This window comes from Primulina tabacum, chromosome 6 (assembly GCF_025594145.1).
Source record: "Primulina tabacum isolate GXHZ01 chromosome 6, ASM2559414v2, whole genome shotgun sequence".
Lineage (NCBI taxonomy): Eukaryota > Viridiplantae > Streptophyta > Magnoliopsida > Lamiales > Gesneriaceae > Primulina > Primulina tabacum.
This window is the reverse complement of record NC_134555.1, coordinates 18747939-18753938: the sequence shown is the minus strand read 5'-3', so window position 1 is coordinate 18753938 and position 6000 is coordinate 18747939.

Here is a 6000-nt window from a genome sequence, read left to right as displayed (position 1 = left end):
AACTTATTCCCTACTCACCTCAAGTTACTTAAATAATTACTTAAACCTCCTTTTAACTTAAATCAACTTATTAGCTAGTTAAAATAAACTCTGGGAATAATTTCTTAAATCTTAAATTCTATCTCAAAACTCCAACTCCAGTCCGGGCTCACTGAATTAACTGAAAAGATAAAAATTTAAACTACTGCATAAAATAATTAACTTTAAAGAAAAGCATTTAAATATTCATGCAACTAAATCATTTTAATTTAAAATACTAGAATTATGCATGGCTTATACGTAGTCTAATTTACGGGTTCTACACTCACTCTATATTTACAGATCGATCCCCGTAATTTTCGCTGCGGTAAACATCGTTCGTTAACGACAAACAAAGTAAATTTCTCTAACATGGTATGCCTTCATCGCTGATAAATCGAGGACAACCCAATTAATCGAACTTTGAACCTACGATTCAGTTTGACTCAGGAGGGGAGACTGGTGATACCCCATGGATGGGCCCACTATCCTTGGCCCATCCTGAAACGTCCTGCTCTTTTTATTGCTTTAAAAGTACTAGAATTTTTTTTTTTAAATCTCACTTAGCATCGCCCGAACTATAAAATATTTTTGACATCATTTTAAAAATAACCATCCACTGCTATTTAAAAATCCAAAGGAAAATATTTTAAAGCATAAAATCGTCAAACATTTTACCAAACCTAAAAAGCAATAATTTGAAAAGAATAGCTCATACTAAACCTCTCAAAAATCTCTCAAATGCATAAATAAATAATCTTAAAAATCTTTAACTTAAATCAGTAATCATAAAACGTAATGCGGAAAATGTAGCGCTGGTCCTCAAGTTGTGTGCGCCTTCAGTCCAGTCAAATCACTCATCAAGTCCTACCTCAATACCACCTGCATCCATCACACCTAGTGAGTCTAAAGACTCAACACACCATAATCTTTATAACGAGTAATACGTAATACAGTCAACATATAACGGTGAAAAATACTTGTACTTAAAATATCGTTTTCATGAAGATGCATAAACATAAACATTTTCGTAAACATTTTCATGATGCATAAAACTTTAAACATAAATATTTTCATGACATGCAAACATGAATTTCCTTTTCCTCAACATGACATGACATAAAACCTTAAACATAATCATGAACATTTTCTTTTTTTTATCCTTTTCTTTTGTTGAATTCAGATCGTTAATTGTGACTTTTCTGATCATGCTCATGAGGGTCGATGGATCCATCTACATAAAACCACAGTATTGGGCGGCGGGGGACACCAGCAACACTCTCACCGGTCAACTGGGCCGTGGCCTATCATGATTCGAATAGAAATACGATCGTCGGGGCTCCCTCTGGGCCTTTTCCCATAAATAAGCTCCCTCTGGGGCCTTTTCCCCTCCCGATATTCCCATTCTTCCGTTACCACAAAACCGTTACCACATATCCGTTACCACATATTCGCAATGATGGAAACACGATCGTCGGGCTCCCACTGGGACCATAACCCTCACGACGTCGCCAACATTAACGAATTAGTCACAATTATTTCACATCCTTCAACATTTTTCATTCACATCACTTTAGAAAAATCATGAATATCATTACGTTTTTCATTTTTGAAACCAAGCATGCAACATGTATTTTAAATGTCTTCTTAAAATCATAAAAATCCCTTAGACATTTAAAAATCATCATTTAATCATGAACAATTCATAAACATTTAAAAATAATCATATTTTCATAAAAATAGCATTCAGGGCACTGCCATGACCTTTACTAATTTCTAGGTGTAAAAAGATCGTTTTACCCCTGGACTCGACATTTTATGTTTTCGACTTTTTTCTTGATTTCATGACTCTAACATGTCCCAAATAATTATTTAAGTTTACGTGAATTTTTCCATAATTTTATTTGGCCTAAATGTTAGACTTTTTCCAATTATCTTTTCTTAATTATTTTGACGGTGTTTTAATCACGAAAAATATCAAACTATAATATAAAATTCCCAAATTAAAAACTTAGACTTCTAATAATTATTTAAGCTTAACCCTAATTTTTCATAATTTTATAAGGCTTAAACTAGGCGTTTCAATTAACTCGTTAAATAGCGATTCGTGTGGCGATTAAATCCCGAATAAATCCAAAACTCATTATTTTGATCCCAAATTTTAAACATAGCATTTTTACTATTTATTCTACCCTTCCCAGTTATGAGCCACACCCGTGGACCCATGGCTGAATTTTTCCTTCTTTAATTTTCGTTTCTGACACACTAACGAACCTACCGAGCCATCTCCCAATTTACTCGAGCCACGCTCGAGCCACCTTGAGCCAAAACCTAGCCAACCCATCTAGGGACCCTACTGACCAAGCCCAGCCCGAAAAACAAGCCCCTAGCTCGCTCAAAGTCCCTGGAACCGAGACCCAAAATTATGCATGCTGTGTGTGTGTGTTCCTTGATGCAATAGGACTCCTAACCCAACTAGGACTCTCCCAGCCGAGCCACCACCGAGGCCACACGACCCTAACCTTCCCTGGACCAAGCACAGACCTTGCCCAGACCAGCCATGCCACTTGAACTCACGCACAACCCACCTGAAGTACACAGAAGCTACACGCACTCATGTTATCACTCAGGCTACAAGACTCCCAGCCCCCTTAGGACTCCTCTAGCCCCTGAACCAGTGATCACCTTGGACCCTCACCCACCCTGGACCATGCCCAGACCCAGCCCAAGCCTAGCCCAGCCCCTTAACTCAAGCAGCGAACTTCTTGAATCAGGAACAAGCTGCGCGCCCCCCTCCTCGTATGCGGCTGCTGTCAATCATCGCGTGGAGGCTTCTACCCAGGCAACCACTGAGCCCAGCCCTTCCTAACCCTCACTGGACCATCCTTGGCCACCGTCCAGACCACCTAGCCCAGCCCCTACCAAGCCGCAGCCCCATGCAAACCAACAAGCCCCCTCAAGCACCACATGCACACAAGACTCCACAAACTCACGGCTCTTGCTCTAGCTTTTCCCCTTCGGTTCCAGCTTCATATCTCCTTATTATTTATCATGTTTTTTTGGCTATAAATCATTCTATATTAATACCCTATCCATGGCAGCCCCTTAAACAAAATAAAAACATGAATTTGGAACAAAACCCAAGCTTCAAAAATTCTATGATGAAAAAAACGAAAATAAATAACATGTCACTTGTTTTTTTCATGCAAAACACATTTAAACAAATACTATGGTGAGATGGATGAGTAAAAGGAGAATATGGCGTGCCTTTGCGTTATATACGCTCGAATATCCGTTGACGACGAAGAACGGGACGAGGAGACGAAGGCTATGAAGTTTCCCTTTGAATTTCTGAAAATTCCTTCTTCCATTGTGAGTGTGTGCCGTGTATGATGATGAAAGGAGGAGTTTCTGAATTTGAAAGAGGTGTGGCCGTGTGATCTAGATGCCAAGTGAAGGGTTTTTGCACTTTAAATAGATAATTAAAACACTAACCAATCTTAGGCCCATTAAGTATGTAGATTAGGCCCAATATTGCTTAATTAAAATATTAAAAATAATTTTGCTTAAATAAGTTTGTAAATTTATTAGCCGGGTTGCCAAAAAAATTCGTATTTTAGTTGAAAAACCAACACCGATAAAATTTACGTCTTGACGTATAAAACCACCTCCAAACTCCTTATTTTCAAAAATAATAAAAAGCATCAATCATATTTTAAATAATTAAAAACAATTATTTAATAAAAAAATTTGACATTTTTCAGCCCTCGGTCCCCGTTCCTCGATCGCAACTCGAATAACTTTTAGAAAATACATTTTAATGCAACCATGTAGAAGATATATTTTAAACATGTCAAAATGCACAACAAAATTAATTCATGCAATTAAAACAATTAAATAAAATACAGGAGAATTTAATAATTCAAATGCATGTTGTTCGCGTGGACCTTCAAATTTTCGGGGCGTTACAATCTTCCTCCCTTAAATTGAATTTCGTCATCGAAATTTGCTTATCCTTAATAACCCAAAGTTTAGACTTAGTTCTAGGATCCCAAAAACCCACGTTTCCGCTGCGCTACTCTGATAAAACTTAAGTTCTAGAATGTCCTTACGTCTCCTTGATCCCAATTAAATTTTCCTTCTAAATCCTTATTTTCAACTTGCAACTTAAAAGACCCCAAATGACTTAGTGCTATTACTATTATACCTCGAATTTAAATTTTTGCTTGCAATTCCCAATATTAAAAGATGGATAATCCTGCTTATCGTGTATTACTTTCCTTATTTTATACCCAAAATATTCATCAACTTATCAAATTTCAATCTTAAAATCTCAAACACATCCGCTAACACTTAGATTTTCAAGCTTAATATTGATTCATCCTTAAAAACTCATGATTACCATTTCTTATAACACTATATCCAAGATATCCCAAGGTTCAAAATATTCTTACGAGCCCAAATCATCGAAAATTCCTACCAATTAAACCATCAAATTATCGCTTATTACTAAACTAGTCCCCAAATTCCTTAGCAATTGCAAAAATAAATTCTTAATTTCCTCAAAATTATCTTAATTGATCCTTAATTTCGAAAATCCTACGATTAACCCATAAGCTCTTAACATTCTTAATTCTCCTCTACGGGTTTCCCATAACATAAATTTCGATAATTTAAACTTATTTACCCAAAATCATTTGCTATAACCTAATTTACCTTTCATCAAAACTTAAAATCCCAATTTATACATTTTCTTACTCTCAAATTCGTTGCAAATCCTTAAATCATCATTCCTTACGTCTAATTCCCAAAAATTAATTCAACTAGTAACCATGAATCATAAATATTTTCTTATAAAATCTACGTGTCCCAAAAGCGTTCATAATATTCACGATTAACTTATAGTCCAAAAAGTAGACATTAATAATAAAACCCAAAATCAACATCGTCCAATTCCACCACAAAGCCAACATGCGTTGAAATCAAATAATTTTTTAATTCATATCGTATCACGTATAAAAATTCTAATGCATATAAAACATATATTATCATGCAGCTAATAAACATGTGACGTAAACATATAATTTATGTACTTATGCAGGTAACATCTTAAAATCACATAAAGCATTTAAACTTACAAGTTGAGGCTTGACGACTGATCTTCCCGGCGCTGATGGTGGCACAACCCTTTACAGAATCATTGCTCTGATACCAACTGAAACGTCCTGCTCTTTTTATTGCTTTAAAAGTACTAGAAATTTTTTTTTTTAAACCTCACTTAGCATCGGCCGAACCATAAAAAAATTTTTGACATCATTTTAAAAATAACCATCCACTGCTATTTAAAAATCCAAAGGAAAATATTTTAAAGCATAAAATCGTCAAACATTTTACCAAACCTAAAAAGCAATAATTTGAAAAAAATAGCCCATACTAAACCTCTCAAAAATCTCTCAAATGCATAAATAAATAATCTTAAAAATCTTTAACTTAAATCAGTAATCATTAAACGTAATGCGGAAAATGTAGCGCTGGTCCTCAAGTTGTGTGCGCCTTCAGTCCAGTCAAATCACTCATCAAGTCCTACCTCAATACCACCTGCATCCATCACACCTAGTGAGTCTAAAGACTCAACACACCATAATCTTTATAACGAGTAATACGTAATACAGTCAACATATAACGGTGAAAAATACTTGTACTTAAAATATCGTTTTCATGAAGATGCATAAACATAAACATTTTCGTAAACATTTTCATGATGCATAAAACTTTAAACATAAATATTTTCATGACATGCAAACATGAATTTCCTTTTCCTCAACATGACATGACATAAAACCTTAAACATAATCATGAACATTTTCTTTTTTTTATCCTTTTCTTTTGTTGAATTCAGATCGTTAATTGTGACTTTCCTGATCATGCTCATGAGGGTCGATGGATCCATCTACATAAAACCACAGTACTGGGCGGCGGGAG